This window comes from Saccopteryx bilineata, chromosome 10 (genome assembly GCF_036850765.1).
Source record: "Saccopteryx bilineata isolate mSacBil1 chromosome 10, mSacBil1_pri_phased_curated, whole genome shotgun sequence".
Taxonomy (NCBI): Eukaryota; Metazoa; Chordata; class Mammalia; order Chiroptera; family Emballonuridae; genus Saccopteryx; species Saccopteryx bilineata.
The window spans coordinates 6,287,202-6,311,608 of record NC_089499.1 but is presented as its reverse complement, the minus strand read 5'-3'; the positions used below and the strand labels follow the sequence as shown (position 1 = coordinate 6,311,608).

The 24,407-nt window shown below is 50.0% G+C and overlaps 1 protein-coding gene across 10 annotated transcripts in view; it reads left to right on the top strand.

Annotated features, from left to right (window-relative positions):
* The first annotated feature begins 1,027 nt into the window (after window positions 1-1,027).
* Window positions 1,028-24,407, top strand: part of DAG1 (dystroglycan 1) — a 79,128-nt gene continuing 55,748 nt past the window's right edge. For 2 of the 10 annotated variants that reach the window (XM_066245609.1, XM_066245604.1), the window contains exons 1-2: window positions 8,368-8,523; window positions 13,348-13,399. The gene's annotated coding sequence lies outside the window, so the exon portion shown is untranslated. The other 8 variants (XM_066245603.1, XM_066245602.1, XM_066245608.1 and 5 more) reach the window with 7 other exon arrangements.

Genomic DNA, 24,407 nt, shown 5'->3' with positions numbered 1-24,407 from the left:
ATAAAAGTAGAGGGTGGGGTGGGTAAGGTAAAGTGGAGAGAGGGCGCAGCGCTGAGCAGGTGAGAAGTGAATTCTTGTCCTTTAGCAGAAGGAAGTCGGGCAGAGCGCTGAGCAGGGCAGGATCACAGGTGGATTTGGGTCTGGATGTCAGCTCTGGCTGCTGCTCCAAGAGGCCTGGGTCAGCAAAGGACAGGGTCCCACAACCTCCTCCTCCCCAGAGGTCACACCTGAAGGTGCTCAGAAGAGCAAGGCCCCAGAAGACAAGGGGGATGTGTAGGGTGAGAGCTGGCACCTCACCCTTGGGCTCCCAGGAGGCAAGGGCACCTTGGCCCTTCAGGGGCCTGGGAACAGTGGCAGCTGTTGCTCCTTGCAGGGGCACATGTAGCTCACAGCTGTGGTGGGTCTCTAGGACTTCAGGACAGGGACATCTGAAAGGCAGGGCTGTGGGTGGGCCAGCAGGGCTATCAAGGCAGAGGAAGAGGTCATGGTAGCTCAGCCCAGGGCAGGATCCCACTCTGACCCAGCTGTCTGGGAACAGCTGCCTTCCCAGAGGGAGGGAGCTGGGCAACAACAGGTGAGGAAGTTCCCTGGCTGCTGGGGTGGGAACTGAGGTCGAAGCCAGTGGGGCTGGGAGGGCATTGGGGGAGGGGAAGCATCTGTGGGCCTGCCAGCCAGCCTGGCTTTCAGAGCAACAGAAATTCCTCATGGGAGGGGGGAGGTTGGGGCTGGAGCTGGGCAGCTGAGAAAGAGCCAGTGCTCTCCTCCGAGTTCCTGCGCTTCTCTAGGACCATCCTTCTGGGCTACACTGCCTCCCTCAGGGACCCCTTTGGGTTGGTTTCTTCCCTCTCCTCTCCCTTCACCTCCTTATCTGCACCTGCGCCCTGACCCTTCTCCTAGGAAGGAAAGTAAACAGCCTTTTGGATAACTTTGGCTCCCAAAGCTCAAAGAGGAAAAGGGGTTGGCCCAAGGATCCAGTCAGCCAGAGGCAGGCCCCAGGGCCCCAGCTTTTGGAACCTCAATCTCTGGGCTGCCCGGGAATATGCACCTGCCGGCTCTGCCTCCTGCCAGCAGAGGGGACTTACAGGGAGCAAGGCTGTCCCAATGTGCTCACTTGCACCCCAGGGCCTCAGGGTCACCAGTGACACTGAACCAATTGCCAAGGGTCCCAGGCAGCAAGGTGAGTACAAGGAGGTTTCAAGCATTGGGAGGAGGGGGGGTCAGCTGAGGCCAGCCTTCCTTCCTGTTCCCGGTCCCTGCCATGGGCTGAGCAGCTGCTGGGCCCTGGGCTGAGGCCCAGGATATCCCCTTCAGAAGTAGCTTTCCTTCCACTCCCATGTCCCCACCTCTGTATTATTCCAATTGCCACATTCCCTCATGGGCACGAGATTGGATGAGAGAGGCACACATGAACTGCTCCTTTTTAGCTTTTCCAGAAGAACTCTCCACTTATCATGAATGGCTTTGTACAGCCCCTGGGATGTACTGGCACCCCTGTGGAGAGCCTCCACCATGCCTGCAGCCAGTCTTGCCCACACCCAGAGGCCCTGAGCTCTGGCTTCAAGCTGAGCCTACCCCCAGCCCTTCCCACCCCCACCTTCCTGGTCTGGGAGGTCCCTCATCAGGTTCGGCCTATAGAGCCCATCTGATGGGCACAGACCCTCTCCTGCCCATTCACAGGTAACCCCAGCCAGGACCTCAGTCCACTTTGGGTAAGTGGCAGCTGCAGGGAGAGACCTTTGAAGGTCACTTACCCTGCTCCGTGAGTAGGAGGGATATGGATGGGACAGCTGGCTGAGGCCTTAGATGCCTTCAAATTGATACCCAACCTGAGGACCTCCTACAACCCTGTGTCTGGCAGCAGCCCCTGGGGAGTGGGTAGATTATTTTCCCGAAACTGTCTTGGGCCAGGAACTCCCCCTGCTCCTCACTCCCCACTCTTCTCTCTCCCTCCACTCCAGCCCAGCCCATGGATCCTTTCCCCTGGGGGTTGGTGCTGGCCCTCTCTGGTGGGCTCTGTAGGGTCTTTCCTAAAGCCCTCACTGGCAGCAGCTCCAGGAGCTGCCCGTGCCGCAGAACAGCATTCCTCCTACCACAGGGGTGCCCCCCCCCCCCACCGTGTGCTTCCTCCTCTGGAGCTGGAAGGAGAGGTGCTGGGGGAGGTAGAGGTAGAGAAATAGAAATTTCTCTCTAAATGCTTGTTCTGACTTGACTTCTCTAGTGGCTGGTGCTCCTCCCACCCCAAGACCCCCAATCACTGCCTGGTCTCAGTCTCTCTTTCCTCACCCTACTGGGGGAGGAGGAGCTCCAGGCTGGGGCCAAACTGCTGCCCCTTCATTCCTCACCCACCACATTCCTGCTGGGAGGCCTGCGGGCACCTGCTCCGCTCGCTCCGCCTCCTCACTGTCACCCTTCAGCTCTCCTACCTGCCTTCCTGAAATCTACTCGGGCAAACCCCCGCCTGGTTTAGTCTGGCTCCAGCTTGTCTTCCCACCGGGCGCTCTTTCTGCCCGGTTCAGTTCCCTCACTGCTCAGGCCACGGGGACCTCCAGGGTTTCTCAGAGCTGCCCGCTGGCTTCCTCCTCCCTTCCCTAGGTCCCTTCCACTGCTTTCCTAGAGGACCCCAGGGCTCCCTCCTTTACCTCCTGTAGGATTTCCCTGATGAACTGTGCCACACAGGGGATCCTAGCTCCTCCCAACTGCTGATTATTCAATTTTTATTTACTTACTTATTACCGTTTTATTTCTTATTTACTGTCTCTCTCTTTACACTAGAATTTGGGTTCAACAGTAGGGCTTCGTCTTTTTTTAAGAAGGAAATCTTTTTATTTATTTATTTTTTTTACAGAGGCAGAGATAGACAGGGACAGACAGACAGGAACGGAGAGAGATGAGAAGCATCAATCATCAGTTTCTCGTTGTGCGTTGCGACTTCTTAGTTGTTCATTGATTGCTTTCTCACATGTGCCTTGACCGTGGGCCTTCAGCAGACCGAGTAACCCCCTGCTGGAGCCAGCAACCTTGGGTCCAAGCTGGTGAGCTGTTTGCTCAAACCAGATGAGTCTGCGCTCAAGCTGGCGACCTCGGGGTCTCGAACCTGGGTCCTTCTGCATCCCAGTCCGACGCTCTATCCACTGCGCCACCACCTGGTCAGGCTAGGGCTTCGTCTTTTATCCCTTGCTGCGTTCCCAGCACAAGACAGGCTCAGCACAGTACATATCCCTGGCCCTGACTCAGTCACATAAGTGGTAATCTGTCACTCTTAGTGAGCAGGCAGGTCTGAAGCACACACATGAGGTCACTTGATGATGCGGATGACAAAAGCCTCCCTCAAAATGACGCCAGGGATCTCTCTCATTCCTCCTAGAAGTGTTGGGGGTTCCCCAGACCACAGTTGTGGCTCTCAGAGGCCCTGCATGTCTCTGTCACTCAGCTTAGAGCAAAGGCTCTCTTGTCTACCCTGGTCCCACACTTTTTAGTGTTGCAGGGGCATGCCATCAGCCATGGTAACAGTCAGAATGTGCGGCTACTGTGTAACCAGTCATTGTTTCTTGGCCAAGGGGCCACTGAGGGAGCCTAGGTTGATGAGAGGGACATGCCCAGGTGTCAGGGCAACTGTGAGAGGGAGAGGCGTTTCTGCCCTGGAGGCACCTGTAGCCCATCCGAGCCAGACATGGACATATGAAAGAGAGCAGAGAAGGGACTCTCAGGTCCACTGACCTAGACGAGTGTGGGTGGCTTCACTCATGACTCTGAGTGTAGGGGGTAGCTGGTCAGTGACTGAAGAGACTCAACAAATAGGCCACTCAGCTTTGCTCACTTTCACTGGCTGTCCAGTCAGAACAGACCTAATCTGGTGTTTAGTCTAGTGTTCAAGGCCAGTAAGCCCAGTGTTTTGGGAGCAATCACCCAAACTCGGCCTTGGGGGATTATCTTATCCCAGGGAGTGGCATATGGCTGAGGAAGGAGACAGTGGACACATGTGTCCATCCAGGGGCAGAGGTGACTTTTTATGTTTTGTTTTGTTTTGTTTTTTTCTTTTTCTGAAGCTGGAAACGGGGAGAGACAGTCAGACAGACTCCCGCATGCGCCCGACCGGGATCCACCCGGCACGCCCACCAGGGGCAACGCTCCGCCCACCAGGGGGCGACGCTCTGCCCCTCTGTGGGGTCGCTCTGCTGAGACCAGAGCCACTCCAGCGCCTGGGGCAGAGGCCAAGGAGCCATCCCCAGCGCCCGGGCCATCTCTGCTCCAATGGAGCCTTGGCTGCAGGAGGGGAAGAGAGAGACAGAGAGGAAGGAGGGGGTGGGGGTGGAGAAGCAAATGGGCGCTTCTCCTATGTGCCCTGGCCGGGAATCGAACCCGGGTCCCCCGCACGCCAGGCCGATGCTCTACCGCTGAGCCAACTGGCCAGGGCCAGAGGTGACTTTTTAAATTTAACCTATAATTACCCTTGCTGTGGGGTTCCTGTCCCCATAGCACTGTATTGTCCTGGAGGGCCAGGTGCGGAAGCTGCTGCCTGGCTGACCGGAGGAAGGCCCTGTCCCAGACATGTATGAAGGGGGCTGGTGGAAGTGCTGGCGTGGAGGGCCCTGCAAGGGAAGGAGTTGGTTTCCGGAAAGGCTGCTGGTGACCCGCAAGCACGCCTACTGGCAGTTTCTTCCGGATGAACTTATCAGCCCTTTGATTCTGCCAGAGCTGCCAGACAATCTGCCTTCTGTTAAATTCAGACAAAAGAGACCCCTCCCTTGCCCTGACTTGGCTGGCCCTGCTTGCCAGCCCACTGCTCTAGGCAAACCTGCAGACCGGCATTAAGGTCAGAAGCCTCCACCCTCAGCCAGCACTGCCCTCTCCCCCTTCCCAGGGGTCTGGGGGTAGACCAGCACAGGAGCCTTCCTTCCCCTGGAAGAGTCTGAGGCTCAGCACGGGCCCTTAGCCCTTGGTTCCTTGGGAACATGCCAGAATACAAAGTCCTGGAATCCTAAGACCAGAGAAAAGTTTGGTCCATGTAGATGTCTGCTGGGTTTCATCTGAGCTAGAATCAAGGCCTTGGCTTAAATCATATCAGCCTCAAGCGAACACTGGGACATTTTCCTCGGGCTCTGCACAGGACTCAGACCCTTGGGGATGAGCGACTACCAGTAAGTAAGGCTGGCAGCACCCTGATACCTTCTTTCCCAAACAGAAATTGAGCCTCTACTGTGTGCAGGTTGTTAGGTGATGGTTGCAATGTGGAGCAAAACAAATTGGTCTGTGCCTCAAGGGCTCATATTCCAGTTGGGGGTAAATGTTGAGCTGATAATCTTCCTGAAACTTATGGCTGGGAGTCTAATCAGTAGTCATCAAACTCATTAGTCAACAGAGCCAAATATCTACAGTACAACGATTGAAATTTCTTTTGAGAGCCAAATTTTTTAAACTTCAACTATATAGGTAGGTACATTCCTTATCGAGGTAGTGCCTGCACGTGGTATTTTGTGGAAGAGCCATACTCAAGGGGCCAAAGAGCCGCATGTGGCTCTCGAGCTGCCATTTGCAGACCAGGGGTCTAAGTAGAGGAAGTGCAGGAGGCTGAAGGGCCAGGAGAGTTGATGGATGAATGTCAGTCTTGAAGGGCCTGATTCTGAGCTTCCTGGCCAGTCATCCTCAGGCCCACACCACTTTGGGCAGCTGCTCTTTGGCATTCTCTGGGCCTCACTCTTGGCTTTGTCCTCCAACTGGCTATGAGCACCAAACCTGACATAGGGTGGCCTAGGCCCTGCTAGGGTTCCAGAACAGCCTCCAAGAGTCACTGGAAATGTGCTGAGCCTTAGGGAGGGATGTGCAGTTCCCCAGGAGGCGAAAGGCTTTGGCTCTCATGACTATAGAGTAACAAAGCCTTGACTTTATAGCCTGCATCCAAAGGGGCACATGAAGACAGTTGTCCATCTCCTTCTTTACTTTGCTATGGCTCCATGGGGGCTGGTTAGGTCTCAAGAGGCTGGTCCAACTCTGGCAAGCCAGCTTCCTGACTTCTTCTTCTTCTTTTTTTTTTTTTTAACAGAGACAGAGAGAGTCAGAGAGAGGGATAGATAGGGACAGACAGACAGGAACGGAGAGAGATGAGAAGCATCAGTCATCAGTTTTTCGTTGTGACACTTTAGTTGTTCATTGATTGCTTTCTCATATGTGCCTTGACCACGGGCCTTCAGCAGACTGAGTAACCCCTTGCTCAAGCCAGTGACCTTGGGTCCAAGCTGGTGAGCTTTTGCTCAAACTAGATGAGCCCGCGCTCAAGCTGGGAGCTCGGGGTCTCGAACCTGGGTCTTCTGCATCCCAGTCTGACGCTCTAGCCACTGCGCCACCGCCTGGTCAGGTCAGCTTCCTGATTTTTATGGCTTGAAGGAACAGAAGGTTGGGCAAACACCAACTCCAGACCAAAAATAAAGGCAGCAGTAAGGCTCAGAATTCAGAGCTGTTCTGCCAAGGCTGGAGGCAAGCATCAGAGCCAGCCTGCAGCCACAGCACCTCCAAATGAACCCCAAACATGGAGAGGCAGGGACTAGAAAGGATTTAGTTGTAAGGGCTTCAGGCAAACTGGTTGTTACTCCATTTTCCTAGGACAAGAAGTATCTATCTTACCTTTTGGCTCCAGCTAGTTGAGGTAGAGACTCTCCTTCGGCCTGAGCTATGGGAGTGCTTGGGCACAGGGCTCTGGGAGCCTCGATGACAGAATGTGGCCTGGTGCCTCATCTAGCAAGATCAGTGCCAAAAAGGAAGAAGGGAATTTACTCTGGTATCCATGGATGGTCATCTGCTATCTGTGCAGATGGTAGAAGGAAGGTATCTCATGAAGCCTGTATACAATGCTGTCTTTTGTTTTGGAACAAAACACACAACATATTCAGATACTAAAACCCCCTGCAGAACCTAGGGTTTCCAAGCTGCACCTGGTGTGATTTTTGGGGAAAGGGGTTGGGGGAGACTCTGTAGGCTGAAGGAGTGAATGAGAGAATATATTCTGTTTAGAAAGCCAAATAATCTTCTGCATTCTTGCCTTTTTAAAGCAACAGAATTAAAAAAAAAGCAGCAAAATTTTAGAGCTGGATATGAGAGACCATTACTTTTTTTAGTTTTAACAGATGATTTGGGGCCTTTACCCTGGTTTTTGGTTCCTTTTCTAGTCTGTGTGAACAGGGTTTGGAGCCTATGCAGTTAAGTATAAAGAATCACAAATGCGTACATGTTTGAGAATGGGTCATTTCTTTCTGTTCTCTCTGAAATTTGCTTCTTTCAGATGTTCCTAAGGTGGGGGAGAAAGCAGGGGAGACCCAGAGCTATCTGGATTCAGGGCGAAACCCCTGGCAGGCAGCAGCTAGTGCTGTGTTCAGAATGCTCTCAGACAGGAGTGTGGGCCTGGAAAGGAATGGACATATTCTGCACAGGGTTTGGGTAAGGAAAGGGAGCAGGGCCTACCACAGGTCCCATCCCCAAACCTATTCAGTGACTGTCAGGTCCAGGGCCTCTGGGGTAGGGGGCTGTAGGTAAGCACTGGGGAGAGCGAGAGCCTTTAGGACTCTCCCCTTGAAGGGTGACAGACCTTAGCAGTAACCCCCGCCCTTTAACTCCCCACCCCCTGAAAGAATGCAGGACACCAGGAGTGACCGGCGCATCAGCGGGTCAGAGCTATTTCTGGAATCGGATTCCGGCATTCAAAGCAGGGGAAGGGTTTGAGGGTCAAGCCTGAGGCGCTTCCCGTATCTCCAAGCCGGCTTCCCGCCCTTTCTGTCCGTGCCTCAGTTTCCCCAACCATGTAAGTGCCCAGCAACAAGCCCATCATCCTTGGCAGTTTGGAGGACGTTTCCTGACGGTTTTCATGGCTTAGAAATACCTCTTGATTTGCGATCGGGGGAAATCAGAAGGGCCGAACACAGCCGATGGGTGGTCAGTTGTGGCCCGGCCAGTTCTCGAGCCCAAACAGCCCGGGCTGGTGGATACGTCTCAGAGGCCCAAAAGCCTGGGGTTGGGCGGGACGCCCCTCCCCCACTCCCAGTCCAGCGCGTTCCGGACGACCGGGCCCGGCCGGGGTGTGTCCCGGGGACTGACCTGGCTGGCAGAGAGGCGGGGCTCCCAGATGGGACGTGCCTTTTTTGGACGGGGGCGTGGCGGGCCAATGAGCATAGCAGAGCGGACGGGGGTGGGGCCTGTGCGCGGGTGCGGCGCGCTGCGGGGCGACGGACGCAGGCAGAAGCGGGCGTCGCGCGGACTGCCGGGCGGTGCCGCCCGGAGCCGGCCGTGGGATTGGCTGCGGTGCTCGCGTGTCAGGCGGTTGCTAGGCTCCAGCCGCGCGCCCCGCCCTCGCGCTCGGCGCCCTCTCACCGCCCGGTACGTGCTCGCGCGGAGGCTGCGGTGCGGCGCTCGCGCTCCTTAGGCTCGGCGGCGGCAGTGGCGGCGGCTTCGCGCCGAGTCCCCAGGGAGCGGTGGTGGCGGCGGCATCTTGCGGTCAGGAGGAGCGAGCACCTGCCGTGGCCGGTCGGCCGGCGCTCGGTGAGTGCGCCGCCGGTCCCCCGCCGCTGAGCCTAGCAGCCAGGGCCCCCATCCCCGTCGCCGGCCGAGCCTCCCGAAGAACACCTGCTGCTGCTCGCTGTCTGGCCTGGGGCGGGGACACAGTGGCAGACGTCCTTGCGGGTGAGGCGGCGGCGCGGCCTGGGCAGAACCGCCCCCTGGCTCTCGGTCCCTCAGGCGAAGGCTCGGGCCATTCGGTGGCTGGGCCGGGGCAGCGCGCCGCGGCGATGGGAAGGCCTCAGTCCGGCCCGCGCTCCCGGAGACGCGGGGCCTGCGCGTCGGTCGCGGGCGGATGCGGTCTGTGGGCCGCCTCTCGGGCTTCCCAAGAGGGTCTCGCTGCCCGACTGGGCGGAAACCGGAGAATGGGACGGTGAGCCTCCGCTGGAGGCGGGGAAGGACGCCGCGGCCGCTGGGTCCCGAGTTGCTCAGAGCCTTGGGGTCACCTCCCCCCACCTCAACCCGGAACACTCACTTGATCTTCTTTGGAAGTCTGCTACTTTTTCACCTTTCAACTTGGTGTTTGGAAAACCAGATTCACCCGCGAGTATATTTGAAAAATGTTTCCATAAAAAATGCTCTCTGGGCTTGAATTTTTTCTGCGATAAAATTTGAAGTTCATTACATAAAAACTCAAAAAGAAAGCTTTTTTTATACAAACTCAACTGCTATCATAAAATTCATATTTTAATCTCGATGACTTGAGAAGATCTTAGATTTGTAAGCTGACATCAGAATCAGTTTTAATAATGACCGTGAACTTTTGCTTTAGTGGAAGTTACAGCTTGTAACACCACATTTATAGCCTTGACTTCTAACTTAAGAGCCCCGCCTGGTGTTTCCCTAAATAAGCAAGTAAAAGTGATTTCTGGCATGGAACGGAGACTGTGCAGGACTTAGCTGGTGTTTATAGGACATAAGTCCAGATAAAGAGTTGGATGTGCTACCAGGTGTTTTGGAGTCTGGAGTACATGGGATATTGTAACTTTATCAGGTTGTTCTATGCTTGGTGTTCAGAGACATGACACTTTTGGAATGTCTGTTTTAAAAAAGAATCCAACCTTGGAGGCATAAAAACCTGTAGATTAAATGTGAAGAGTTGCATTGAACGTTGTTTACCTTGGAGCCAGGGACTAAGAGCCCATGGTCTCCATGCTTAAAGGAGGCTGAGGAGCCATTTCTTGAAGAAATCAGATTTGAGGAGGGAGTTGGATGCATAGTGTGACCCTGTTTAAAGCCTGTAGGATACTGTATGACTACTATAAGCATACTACCCTGTTCACAAAAATTAGGGGATGTTTTATTGTTTCATATTCATTTGGAAATATCCCCTAATATTTGTGAGCAGTATATATAGGCAGCAAACACCTGGTTGAAACATGAAAGCTTGTGTTAGTATGTGCCTCTGTTGAAAGTTGCAGAGGGCAAGTCTTCACTGTTCTGAAAATTTGATTTGTCATATACATTCATTCATTTAACAAATATTTGGCTTTACTACCTGCCAAATTCTGTAGTAGGTGCAAAGGACCCATGTAAAAGAGGTTAGTTCTGCCCTTAAGGAACTCAGTTTGGGGGACAATGGAACTTAAGGAACCTATAATTGAAAGTTGTCTGCCCAGGAACTGTGCTCACATGGTGCTTTGGGAGCCTGAGGAGAAGAGGAATTCGTGAGCTGAGGCTTGCAGGGCCAGCAGGAATTAGCTGGGGATAGCAAGGTCGGGCACATGTACAGGAGCACCTAAAATAGCCCCTGTGAGGCCTCTAGCTTGACAGTTGGGAGCCCTGGGCCTTTTTTGTGCTAAGGAGTTCAGACTTCATACTCAGTTCAGGAACCTAGGAAGGCTTTTAATCAGTAGAGTGGCATGGTCCAAACCTGTGTTTAGAAAGGTCTTACAGGTTGTCACATAGGTAATGGCAGGGAGGCCTGAGGGTGAGACCACGGGGCTGTAAGGTCAGCCAATGGAGGAGAGATGAGGGAAGAGGAGCCAGCTGAGAAGTGGCTGAAAAGGTTGAGCAGAGGGGATGCCAAGCTGTGAAAGGGGAGGAGCCTGCATTCAGGAATGTTTGGGTTAGAAGCCTAAGCATGACCAAGAATTTTAACCACCTCCTCTGCAAGTTTGCTGGTGTCTGTTAAACGTTAAGAATAGTGGGGTTTGGAGGGACCCTTGGGCCACTTTGGGATGGTTGTTTAGGGAAGGAGAGGTACAGCATTTGGTTGTTAAAAACTTCTGTTACTTGAACTTGGAGCATTATATTTCCCTGTGGCCAGGGCTGGTGTATTGATCTGTGAGAGTAGATATGTGTTCATCCTGAGGCAGATGCGATTGTGTTCAATTCTTTATGTCAGTTACTCCAGCCTTTCCTGCTGTCTAGGTCAGTAATACAATGGACCTACATCAGCCAACATTGGTGGTCTCTACATGCACCATTACTGATATGAGAATTTCTTATACTGGCTGAGGAAACTGAGTCACAGATGAAGGAATATTCCCAAGGACGTAGAACTGTCATCATGTGGCAAAGTTAGAATCTGAACTCAGGTTGAACATTTGGCTATACGTATCTGCGTTTGCGTTGCAGCCAGTTGTTAATAATGGCCTTGGTTGGGTGCTTCTCTGGTGAAGACCAAGCCCAGGTTTCTGGTGGTGGGTGGAATGCCAAGATGATGTAGGAGAGGTGATCAGGAACTCACGTGGAACTCTAGGAACATTCTGTGAGGGACCGTTCTCAGAAACAAAGGTTTGTCAGAGTCTTCCTGGCACCTGCGCTGGTTGCTCTGGGCACCATGCTGAAGTAAACCACAGAGCTTGGGTCCTAGACTAGGTTGGGAAGACTTTAGGGGGGAGCATTGCTTTTGACCTGGACCTTGAAGAAGGAAGGGTTAATGGTTTGATTGGTGAAGGAGTGGCGCAGGAAGGTCACAGCTCTGTGGAAGAAGAGGTGAGCAGAGGCAAGGGGTGGGAGGGAGAAGACTGGGCACCTTTTCTGGGTATTGCGGAAGGTTGCTCGGGTTGGAGCCAGAATGCCACATGGAGGAGTTTGGAGTTATGTAGGGACAGAGAATCTTGAAGGTCTTGGAGCACAGCTGTGATGGGATCAGCACTTGGTTTTAAGAAGTGAGCACCCACTGTGAGTGTGAAGACTGGACTGGAGGCAAGTTGGTTACTGCTGTGCTCCAGTGGGGGGACAGTGGACCTGAACAAGGACAGGGGTCAGCAAGGTAGTGGAGAGAGAGAAAGAGGGTTCAAGATGAGTCAGTTTAGCAGACATTAGGGACCTGAATGGTGCTGGTGTCATCAGGGGTCTGCCATTGTGTAGAAGGGGCAGGAGGTGACAGTGAAAAGATGAAGATGTAAGGCTGCATCAGCCAAGTGTTGGTGAGGACTTGAGAGACAGAATAAAGAGAGCCCCCTACGCTGCAGAAAGTGGGGAAGGCTTGACTGAGTCTGTGGCAGGCGGCAGGATGAAGGACTGTCCTTGGGTGAGCAGGAAGGAGTGGAGGAGGGAAAGAACAGGCCATGTCTGAGGACTAAGGAGTAGACAGGCTGGAGCCAAAGGAACTGTCCCCTGGGGAAAAGTAGGGCAAACATTGACCTGAAGGCTGAGCTGGGCCAGTGGTAAACCCCTGGAAGTTCTGAGTGGGGGAGTGCCCGTGCCCCTGGTAGGAAGAGGTAAGAAGTCAGGAGAGCTAGTTTTGAGATAGACCAGGGTGGCAGAGAGTAATGTTGAGGAAGAGGTGAATTTACAAAAGAAAGCATGAATTGTTGACCCATTTGGTAGCGAATGTGGGACCATTGTGTTTTAAAATGTCTGCAATGCCTGCAGTTCAGGAGACTCAGAATTGTGGCAGGGTTGATGTGGCCCTTTTACTTGTATTATGTGGCCCTTTTACTTGTACACTGTATTTCCCTTTTTGAGTTGGATTTACTTTGGCCACAGCCTTCCTCATCTTTTTTTTTTTTTTAGTATATGTGTTGCCAAAGTGAGCACCTTAAAAAAATTTTTTTTTAAATTTTATTTATTTATTTATTGTATTTTTCTGAAGTTGGAAACAGGGAGGCAGTCAGACAGACTCCCACATGCGCCCGACTGGGATCCACCCGGCATGCCCACTAGGGGGTGATGCTTTGCCCATCTGGGCGTCGCTCTGTTGCATCCAGAGCCATTCTAGCACCTGTGGCAGAGGCCACAGAGCCATCCTCAGCGCCTGGGCCAACTTTGCTCCAATGGAGCCTTGGCTGCGGGAGGGGGAGGGGAAGAGAGAGACAGAGAGGAAGGAGAGGGGGAGGGGTGGAGAAGCAGATGGGCGCTTCTCCTGTGTGCCCTGGCCGGGAATCGAACCCGGGACTTCTGCACGCCAGGCCAACGCTCTACCACTGAGCCAACCGGGCAGGGCCAATTTTACATTTTTGAAAGCTGTTTATAATTTTGGTGCTGGATTGACTCCATAGAAAACATTAATTTTGTCAACTTTTAGAAAATTAATTTAACTGATTGATTTTAGAGAGGAAGTGGGGGAAGAGAGAAAGAAAGAAAGAAAGGGAAACATTCATTTATTCTACTCAGTCATTATTCATTGTTCTGTTCCCTTACTGGGGATTGAACCCGCAACCTTGGTATTTTGGGATGACACTCTGACTGAGCTAACTGGCCAGAGCCTCTTTGTTACCTTTTGACAAAGAAGGATAACTAGTTGGTGGTATTGGTAGGAGATTGAGTGGTATTCTCCACTTCCTTTGAAGTTAGTCATTGTATAATTCTGTTTCAGTAGTGGGCATTCACCAATATTGGTTCCTTCTTTTTCTGCAGGGCCTCTGCTCTCTAGGAAGATAAGGCTTGTAAAGCAGCCTAGTACTAGAAGGTGAGGTAAGGTGCTTGAAAAGAGAGATTTCTGCGAAAGAAACATAATGGATAATGAACACATACTTGGCAAAATGACTACCCATGTATTTTTAAACTGTAGAGGGGAAAAAGCTGTATTAAATAATATATATATTGAAAAACATGGGCCTGACCTGGCGGTGGCGCAGCAAATAGAGCGTCGGACTGGGATGCGGAGGACCCAGATTTGAGACCCCGAGGTTGCCAGCTTGAGCACGGGCTCATCTGGTTTGAGCAAAAGCTCACCAGCTTGGACCCAAGGTTGCTGGCTCGAACAAGGGGTTACTCAGTCTGCTGTAGCCCGCCCCGCCCCGTTGGTCAAGGCACATATGAGAAAGCAATCAATGAACAACTAAGGTGTAATGAAAAACTGATGATTGATGCTTCTCATCTCTCTCTGTTCCTGTCTGTCTGTCCCTATCTATCCCTCTCTCTGACTCTCTCTCTGTCTCTGTAAAAAAAGAAAGAAAGAGCCTGACCTGTGGTGGCGCAGTGGATAAAGCATCGACCTGGAAATGCTGAGGTCGCCGGTTCGAAACCCTGGGCTTGCCTGGTCAAGGCACATGTGGGAGTTGATGCTTCCAGCTCCTCCCCCCTTCTCTCTCTCTGTCTCTCTCTCTCTCTCTCCCTCTCTCTCCTCTCTAAAAATGAATTAAAAAAAAAAAAAGAAAGAGTAAACATGGAAGATAAAAATATAAAAGAAAAGGAAAATCTTTGTCCTTCCACCTTTATTCTTTATGTAGTAAATGCTAACATATAGTACATACTCAAAAAGCTCAAGAAGATTATACAAGGGAAAGGAATCTTTATTCTACCCAATTCTCTCAGTCCCTGGTTCTCTACCTTAGAAACATCCATTATTCCCTGATTCCTGGGTGTCCTCCAGAGATGGCCCTTGGGCAACACTTTTACCAAATTTAGGTTAAAGTAGGGATTTAATTTTTATCCTGCTTTCCCCCTCCTAGCATGACAGCATCAACATTGTCCTATAAATATAGCATTTTTTATGGTTAACCTATCCTCAGTTCTTAGATGGATAAGTTGTTTCTAGCTTTGGTTGTTGTAGGTAATGTTGCAGTTAACATTTTTGTGCATAAAATTTTTTTAGAATCTTTTGTCACCATAATATTAAATATAAAGCTTTTGAAAAAGTAAGATGTGACTTACAGTTTTGCAGGAGCACACCTATAATATCAAGCAAGGCAGGTTTGTATTGATTTTTATTTTTAAGCACTGTGTACATTTTTCTAGTTCCTTTTCTGTGATTTGGATGGGTGTTCAATTTTTATAGCCACATAGAGGCCCAGATTTGGTGTTCCCTTCCACTAGGAACGTGTGTGGCACAGACTTCATTTTACCTGAGACAGTCACTGCCCTCGGATGCCCTAGCTGTAGGGGAAGGTGCCAGTTGAGGGGAGCTCAAGGAGGAAGCACTTGGAAGGATTTGTCATATTCAGGGAAGTAGTGTCCAGTGCCCCGCTCGGTCTCCTGTTTTGGTATTTGTTCTTCATTTCTATGGATGTTGAGTTTTTGTATGTGGAGTATGGCAGTCTACGAACAAGAAACACCCAAGGGGGTTGATCTGGGATTACTTAAGAAGCTTCCCAAGCTTCTGTCTATGGCAGAAGTGAACCAGCTCTGTCTTAGTTGACAAAAACACTTTTCTTTCTTTTTCTTTTTTAAAGATTTTATTTATTCATTATAGAGAGGGGGGAGAGAGAAAGAGGAGCAGGTAGTATCAACTCCCATAGGTGCCTTGACCAGACAAGCCCCGGTTTTGAACTGGCAACCTCAGCGTTTCCAGGTTGATGCTTTATCCACTGCACCACCACAGACCAGGCTTTTTTTTTTTTTTTTTTAAAGGGAGAGAGAGAGAGTCAGAGAGAGGGATAGATAGGGACAGACAGACAGGAACAGAGAGAGATGAGAAGCACCAATCATCAGTTTTTTGTTGCGACACCTTAGTTGTTCATTGATTGCTTTCTCATATGTGCCTTGACCGCGGGCCTTCAGCAGACCAAGTAACCCCTTGTTCACCAGCGACCTTGGGTACAAGCTGGTGAGCTTTCTGCTCAAGCCAGATGAGCCTGCGCTCAAGCTGGCGACCTCGGAGTCTTTTTTTTTTTTTAAATTTTTATTTTATTTTATTTATTCATTTTAGAGAGGAGAGAGAGACAGGGGGGAGGAGCTGGAAGCAGCAACTCCCATATGTACCTTGACCAGGCAAGCCCAGGGTTTTGAACCAGCAACCTCAGCATTTCCAGGTCGATGCTTTATCCACTGCGCCACCACAGGTCAGGCACCTCGGGGTCTTGAACCTGGGTCCTCCACATCCCAGTCTGACGCTCTATCCACTGCGCCACCGCCTGGTCAGGCGCTTTTTTTTTTTTTTTTTAAAGATTTTATTTATTCATTTTAGAGAAGAGAGAGAAAGAGCAGGAAGCGTCAGCTCCCATATGTGCCTTGACCAGGAAAGACTGAGGTTTCAAACCACCGACCTCAGCGTTCCAGGTTGATGCTTTATCTGCTGCGCCACCACAGGTCAGGCCATAAACACCTTTCTTTCTTTTTTTTTTTTTTTTTGTGACAGACAGATTCAGACAGAGGGACAGTTAGGGACGGACAGCCAGGAAGGGAGAGAGATGAGAACCAGCAATTCTTCGTTGCAGCACCTTAGTTATTCATTGATTGTTTTCTCATATGTGCCTTGACTGGGGGTCTACAGCAGAGCAAGTGACCCCTTGCTCGAGCCAGCGACCTTGGGCTCAAGCTGGTGAGCCTTGCTCAAACCAGTTGAGCCTGTGCTCAAGCTGGCAACCTCGGGATCTCGAACCTGGGTCTTCCACGTCCCAGTACGACGTTCTATCCACTGCGCCACCGCCTGGTCAGACCATAAACACCTTTCTTAATTACTTCACTTATTCTCCAGGGTTGGGTTGATTGTCTAGCTAGTTTTTGCCAAGAAAAATGATATAGTCACTAATAGAATTCCGAATAGCATTCCATTTTTATTTGGCTATTAATCAGAACCTGAGACACCATCCATTTCCTGGGCCCTTGTTTGTTTGGTTGTTGTTTTTTTTTTGTATTTTCTGAAGTTGGAAATGGGGAGGCAGTCAGACAGACTCCCACATGAGCCCGACCTGGATCCACCTGGCATGCCCACTAGGGGGCGATGCTCCGCCCATCTGGGGCATTGCTCTGTTGCAACCAGAGCCATTCTAGCGTCCAAGGCAAAGGCCATGGAACCATCCTCAGTGCCGGGGCCAGCTTTACTCCAATGGAGCCTTGGCTGCGGGGAGGGGAAGAGAGAGACAGAGAGGGGGGAGGGGTGGAGAAGCAGATGGGCACTTCTCCTGTGTGCCCTGGCCGGGAATCGAATCCGGGACTCCTGCATGCCAGGCTGATGCTCTGCCACTGAACCAACTGGCCAGGGCCTCCTGGGCCCTTGTTTTACTGTGGAATACTTCATAAAACTCGTATCTCTCATCACTGTAAATGCCGTGTGTACTCCTGCTTAGCCGGTAGGTTGTCGTTGCATTGGAGCTGCCGTGACCTCAGGGAGCCTTGCTTATTGGATTTTTTAATACTGGAGACCTTCCTCATAAGTAGCCCTTAAACAGGGTTGGATTCTGGGTCTTGTGGGAAATGAGGAAGTGTAGATCACTTTGCTCTACCTGTTTATTAAGCATGTCTCAATAAGTGTCTTATATTTTTAGACTTTTGAGCAGTGTTGCCAAGATTGAATTGCCTGAGTAGAGAAATTTGGTAGGAGACTAGAAGAGTAGCTCTTTATTAAAGATCTAAAAATAGAATTCATTAAAGTCACAAACAGATAACAGTAGGATTCCTGTCTCCTTTTCTGGAGTTAAGCTATCAGCTATTGCTTCAGCTTACCTGGAAAAGGTCATAATATTTTGTCAGAAGGGTCAACAGTGTAGACTTAAAACACTGTGTTTGTCAGTCTGAAGATGTGCTAGTTTTAAAAGTAGTTTGAAAAGTGATTGTATCCCTTGGTGCCAGGAAGAACTCCTTACCAGCAAAAGTTCCTTGTTCTGCTGACAGTGCCAGCCCTGAGCTGACAGGGCCTGTGGTGTCCCTGTCCCCTCAATGCCCTGAGTTTTTCTCTCTTTTGGTTGGGCATTGCTGACCAGAGAGAGGACTCCTACGCTGTTTAATCTACCGGATTTAATCAGGTAGCACCTCAGGTCTCCATTTTGACTTTTATTAGGAGGAGGTACCCCCCCCCCCCCTTTTAAGGAAGGGCCCCTTTTGATTCATGCAGCTGGAAGGGAAAATGGCTGTTCATGCTTTCTTCTTATGCAGGCCTCTGGTTCTCCGGGCTGCCTGTGCCCTTTCCTTCCGTGTGAGGGGGTGTAGGAATGTCCTGGTCTGCCCTCTCTCCTCCTGCCATGAGCTTCCAGGGAGAATGGGGCCCATTGTGGGCTCTGCCTGTGGGCACAGCCCTCTGCTTCAGTGTCAGGCCTGCCATGGCCTCTCTGTCCTCCTCCACTGTGGTCCCTTGGAGCTGAGGGGCCAGAGTGCAGGCAGTCACTTCCACATGCTGCCCTGCTGTTTAGGAGTGTTCCGAGAGATGGCTCATGCTTTGTTTGCTCCTGGTTTTGTCATGTCTTGAGAAACATTCTTGTGGACTCTTGTGGGCCTGAGCTCACTCTTACATTAGATCAGAGGCCATATTTGGATAGGCAGGCCTGCTGCCCCCAAGGGTGGCTGAGGAGTGCCTGGTCATAGGAGGCCAGACATGCCCTCCAAGCCTTTCTTATGTTCTGAACTCCCTTGGAAGTGTAAGATTATGCTTTTTAAAATTTGTGAATGAAATTGGACTTTAAATTCTTGTTTTTAACAGCCTGACCAGGCGGTGGCACAGTGGATAGAACATCGAACTGGGACGCGGAGGACTCAGGTTCGAGACCCTGAGGTCGCCAGCTTGAGTGCAGGCTCATTGGGTTTGAGCAAGGCTCACCAGCTTGAACCCAAGGTTGCTGGCTCGAGCAAGGGGTCACTCGGTCTGCGGTAGCCCCCCAGTCAAGGCATATATGAGAAATCAATCAATGAACAACTAAGGAACCACAGTGAAGAATTGATGTTTCTCATCTCTCTCCCTTCCTGTCTGTCTGTCTGTCTGTCTCTGAGTCTCTGACTCTCTCTGTCTCTGCCACCAAAAAAAAAAAAAAATCTTGTTTTTACATTTTATTTTGGTTTTCAACTACATCTCGGTAGAGATGGGAAAAATTATTTTGGCCTTAACTGTAGAATTCATTGAAGATGTGAAATGCTAGAATATGATTCTCTAAAAGCCAGAGGGACTCAGTTTTTTTTTTTTTTTTTAATTTTTTTTTTTAAATTTCTTTTTTTTATTTATTCATTTTAGAGAGGAGAGGGAGAGACAGAGAGAGAGAAGGGGGGGGGAGGAGCTGGAAGCATCAACTCCCATATGTGCCTTGACCAGGCAAGCCCAGGGTTTTGAACCGGCGACCTCAGCATTTCCAGGTCGACACTTTATCCACTGCGCCACCACAGGTCAGGCCAGAGGGACTCAGTTTTTTAAAAAAACAGGTTTGTTCTGGATATCGGTGCTCTTCTCTGATAAATTAGACGGCCTTGCTAGTCAGGTGGTTTGTCTCCTGACCTCAGGTCAGTGTGTCCCCGGAAAGAAAATGTATGAGGTACTTGTAGGTTTTGGTGAGTGGACGGATAGAGACCACCAACTGCTTTTTCTTCAGGCGTTTTGGCTTCAGACAGGGAGCCAGATGTGAGTTCAGCTGTTGTGCTTTTGCAGGTTAGCAGGTTCTGTGAAGAGGAGATGAGTCAGCCGATGGTGGTGGTGGGATTGAGAGGTCCAGGGCAGGGCCTCCCGGAGTTAGCAAAGGGCTTTTCTTTTTTCCTTTTTTTTTTTTAAATTTTATTTTATTTATTATTTTCTTTTACAGAGACAGAGAGACAGTCAGAAAGAGGGATAGATAGGGACAGACAGACAGGAATGGAGAGAGATGAGAAGCATCAATCATTAGTTTTTCGTTGTAACACCTTAGTTGTTCATTGATTGCTTTCTCATATGTGCCTTGACCACGGGCCTTCAGCAGACTGAGTAACCCCTTTCTTGAGCCAGCAACCTTGGGCTCAACCTGGTGAGCTTTTGCTTAAACCAGATGAGCCTGCGCTCAAGCTGGCGACCTCAGGGTCTTGAACTTGGGTCCTCCGCATCCCAGTTCGACACGCTATCCACCGCGCCACTGCCTGGTCAGGCTTCCTTTTCTTTTTTTGAGAGAGAGACGGACAGACAGGAAGGGAGAGAGATGAGAAGCATCAACTCGTTGTTGCTGCACCCTAGTTGTTCACTGATTGCTTTCTCATATGTGCCTTGACCAGGGGCTCCAGCTGCGCCAGTGACCTTGGGTTTAAGCCAGCAACCATGGGGTCATGTCTATGATCCCACACTCAAGCTGGCAACCCCACACTCACGCTAGTGAGCCTGCGCTCAAGCCGATGACTTCGGGAGTTATTTTTGTTTTTAATTTTTTTTTAAGTCAAGTTGGTGGGTTTTTTTTAGATTTTATTTATTCATTTTAGACAGAGGAGAGAGAGAGAGAGAGACAGAGAGAGAAAGGGGGAGAAGCAGAAAGCATCAACTCCAATATGTGCCTTGACGAGGCAAGCCGAGGTTTTGAACCAGCAACCTCAGCGTTCCAGGTCAATGCTTTACCAATTGCACCACCACAGGTCAGGCGACTTCGGGGTTTTGAGCCTGAGTCCTCAGTGCCCCAGGCTGATGCTCTTATCCATTGCACCACTGCCTGGTCAGGCGGCAAAGGACTTTTTTTTTCTTCTTTTTTTCTTTATGGCAATCACAGACACAGGAAGACCACGCAGCAGATGAGGCCTGGGCTCAGAGCTGGCATGCATCATTCCACCTCCTTCTGTTGGCCAGAGCAGGACCTGCAGCCTTAGGGGGGATACGGGAGAACCCTGCAGAAGGTGTGCGTGCAGAGAGGGGTGTGGACTTGGGACCAGTGTGGTGATCTTCCACAGGCTTTATGTATGAACTTGTTCGTTCTAGCCCCATTTTCACAGGTGGAAACAGTTCAGAGAGGTATGGTGATTTGGTCAAGAGCACACAGTCAGGGTAGAGGCAGAGGTGATTAAGGTCGATTGAGGCCCTGGGAGCAGAAGAAAATATTGGCCCCCTCTGTTCCCCATCTCCTTCTCTCTGCACAAACTGGCTTCTGCTTTAGCACTCTGCCATCTTGGCTGCTTCTCCTCTCCTCCACATGGCCTTACTCTGCTCTCCTACAGCATGGGCTCTTCCTAGAATGTAATCACTCTTTAGCAAAGGACTTTTCCGCACGAGGTCTCTATGATTGCCTGAGTGGCTGCTGAGAGATTTGCTCCTCTAAGACGCAGATAGGTAGACTTTGGAATAGTCCTGGAATTGTTTTTGATCTTCTGAGTGAAAAATTGCATTCTTTCCATGATGCTTCAGTATGTACAATTTCTTTGTCTTCTGTGGAAGTGTCTTGTGAAAGGAACAGCTGGCACTGGCCCCGCCCTGGAGGTTTGCCTTCCTCCTACCTTTTATCTTCTTTTATTACAGGAAAAAAATCTAGACTATTTTATCCTTCTGCCTGAGCAGAGTGGTACTTTTTTATTTTTTCTCTGTTTTAGGATTGGGCTGGTATTTTGTTTTTTATCAAATAAAGGAACAAAACAGTGCCGAGTTGGGCTCCACTGCAAAGTGCCCGCACTGGGTATGAGACGGTACTGAATTTCTAAAGGAGAACTCTTCCTTACAGTGCTCGGTCATTCTGTGGTTTTTTGGTCATGTCTTCCCAAGAAGTGAGATCTTCCCACTGAGGACCCTGCTTTTTGGCAAGACAGGAAAGATTTTTGGCACAAGGGTGATGAGGTTGGACAGTGAAAACACTGAGTGCCCTCAGCAGTAGAAACTTGGGCCTGAGGAAAGAACCAGCCAGAGGTGCTGAGTCCCCTGGGACCCCTGCCATCCTAATGTGCCCTTAAGGAGAGCTTTTGCTCTCTCTGTTTCAGTCAAGTTGGGATGGAATATTCTTCCCGTAGGCTGCTCTAGTAATATGCCTGGTACCTCTCCATAATTGCTATTTGTTATTATTACACCTATTCTTTTTCTTTCTGGTATAAATGAAGAGTATGATATTTAATAAAGGCTGGACATATTTCTTAGGTTGAGTGATGGGTTCAGGGGTGTTTTTTATTGTGCATTATAAGTACATTAATAAAATACTTGGTGAACAAACCAAGACACGAGCCCATTGGTACCTCTTAGAAAGCAGCTGTCGCGTGACTGCCTGATGACCTGTGGAGCTTTGAGTGCTGTTGTGTCTTATTGGGGTGGGTGGTCCTCGGAGGCACTGGCCCCTGGGAAGACGAGAAGAGGACTAGAATAGTTTGAGGATGAAGGTCTCTGTTAACTGGACAATATTGTTTAGATTTTTAAGGTGTTTCTTTGATGTGTCTTGGTTTCTTTTTTTTTTTTCTCTTGGTTTGTTTTCTTCACCAGTGAAGCAGACGGGGCATAGACAGACTGGCAGTGTTACCATGTGAGTTGAATGACTAGACGTGCTTTTTTATTTTACTTTATTTCTGTTTGAATTATTAACAGCAATGCATGCCTAGTGTGAAAAGCCTTTGGTTTTCACATGGGTACACATATACTTATTTTTTCCTCATGTAACCATATGACTTCCTGACTGGGTAACTCGTAATAACTCTGACTTTTCAGCCAACAGGTACGTTACAGTGAGATCTGGGGAGAGTGCGTGCTCCTTTTTGAATGCTGGGCAGCAGTAGGCTCTGTTCCTGGAACCTGTAATTAAGCTGAGCTGTAGGGTTGGATTGCTAGAACAGGAATTTAAAAAATGTTTTGTTGTTAAGAGAGCAACCTTAATATAGAGCGGCTGAACCTTCCTCTGTAAAGTCAGCATCCTCCCCGGAACCCTGAGCTGTGTGAGGCTTCCTTGACTCCCTGAAGGACATATCAAGCACAGAGCTCCGGGGTGTGAGGGGGTAAGGTTGCAGGCACCAGCGCCCACATTCTGAGCCGAGAACAATTGTGATAAAGACCGAAGTTGAGTTCCAGCCTCCATGTGATGAAGGCACTGTATTTACTGATCTCTGTTTGGGGAGAACTGTGTCTGGGTTCCCAGAGGAGAAGGCTTCAGGTGATTTTCAGAGTGAAAGACATTTGGTCCCTGACCTTTGTGTTAGAGGCAAGTGAGGGGAAAGCTGTTAGCTGTTATCAGATAAGAAAAGGACATGTCACCACAGAGGGAAGCTTAAAATAAAGCTCTCAGTGCTCACTGTAAATTCTCTGATAGGATAGAGGGGAAGCAGAGCCCAGGGGGCTGCTCCCAGCCTGGGAATTATCCAGCACAGTGCAGGACAGGCAGTCTGGAGGAGGCCACTGGGCAGAGCTGATTCTCAGAACAGAAGAAACCCCCGTGTGGAAGCAAGTCCATACCTATTACAGGCACTCCAGACTCCTTGTCATTGTGGGAGATTATTAACCTTGGCAAAAATTTTTTTTTTTTAATTAAATGAGAGGCGGGGAGGCAGAGAAAAACTCCTGCATGCACCCTGACCAGGATCCATCTGGCAAAGCTCCCTACTAGGGATGCTTTGCTCATTTGGGGCTGCTGCTCTGTTGCTCAGCAACTGAGCTATTTTAGCACCAGAGGCGAGGCCACCAAGCCATCCTCGGAGCCTGGGGCCAACTTGCTCAAACTATTTTTTTATTTTTAACAGAGACAGAGTGAGAGAGAGAGGGATAGATAGGGACAGACAGACAGGAACGGAGAGAGATGAGAAGCATCAATTATCAGTTTTTTATTGCGACACCTTAGTTGTTCATTGAATGCTTTCTCATGTGTGCCTTGACCGTGGGTCTTCAGCAGACTAAGTAACCCCTTGCTTGAGCCAGCGACCTTGGGTCCAAGCTGGTGAGCTTTGCTCAAACCAGATGAGCCTGCGCTCAAGCTGGTGACCTCGGGGTCTCGAACCTGGATCCTCTGCATCCCAGTCCGATGCTCTATCTACTGCGCCACTGCCTGGTCAGGCTCAAACTATTTTGAATATTTATTTATTTATTTATTTATTTCAGAGACAGAGCGAGAGTCAGAGAGGAATAGATAGGGACAGACAGACGGGAACGGAGAGAGTTGAGAAGCATCAATCATCAGTTTTTTGTTGCAACACCTTAGATGTTCATCGGCTTTCTCATATGTGCCTTGACCATGGGCCTTCAGCAGACCGAGTAACCCCTTGCTTGAGTCAGCAACCTTGGGTCCAAGCTGGTGAGCTTTTTGCTCACACCAGATGAGCCCGTGCTCAAGCTGGCGACCTTGGGGTCTCGAACCTGGGTTCTTCCGCATCCCAGTCCAACGCTCTATCCGCTGCGCCACTGCCTGGTCAGGCAGGCTCAAACTATTTTGAGCCATGGCTGCAGGAAGGGAAGGGAAGGGAAGGGAAAGGAAGGGAAGGGAGAAAGAGAGAGAGAGAGGGAGAAGGAGAGAGAGAGAGAGAAAACTGAGCAGATGCTCTACCACTAAGGCAACCAGCCAGGGCCAACCTTGGCAATTTTATTTCAGATTTGGATCTGGGGTGGAGAAAGCAAGACACAGTGGTATGCATAGTGATGTCTATGTTTCTTAGCTAGTATACTCATGTAGGTTGTTTGAAGCGTAGAAATGTTGCACACAAGAGATTATAGGTTACTGGATTAACAGTATATGTATTTTGTATATATATTTTAAAGTCTTTGTGTCAGGTTCTTTTCTAAGTGCTTTACATGCATTAGTTCACCTAATGAATCTGTGTTTATAAGCGGAAAAAGTTAAAGAAAAAAGGAATTTGATCTGGGAAGTGTTTAAGATTAAACACTGACTATTAAGCAGCCATGCAAGATAGGCTAGCCTGTGAACTACGGAGGGGACTGT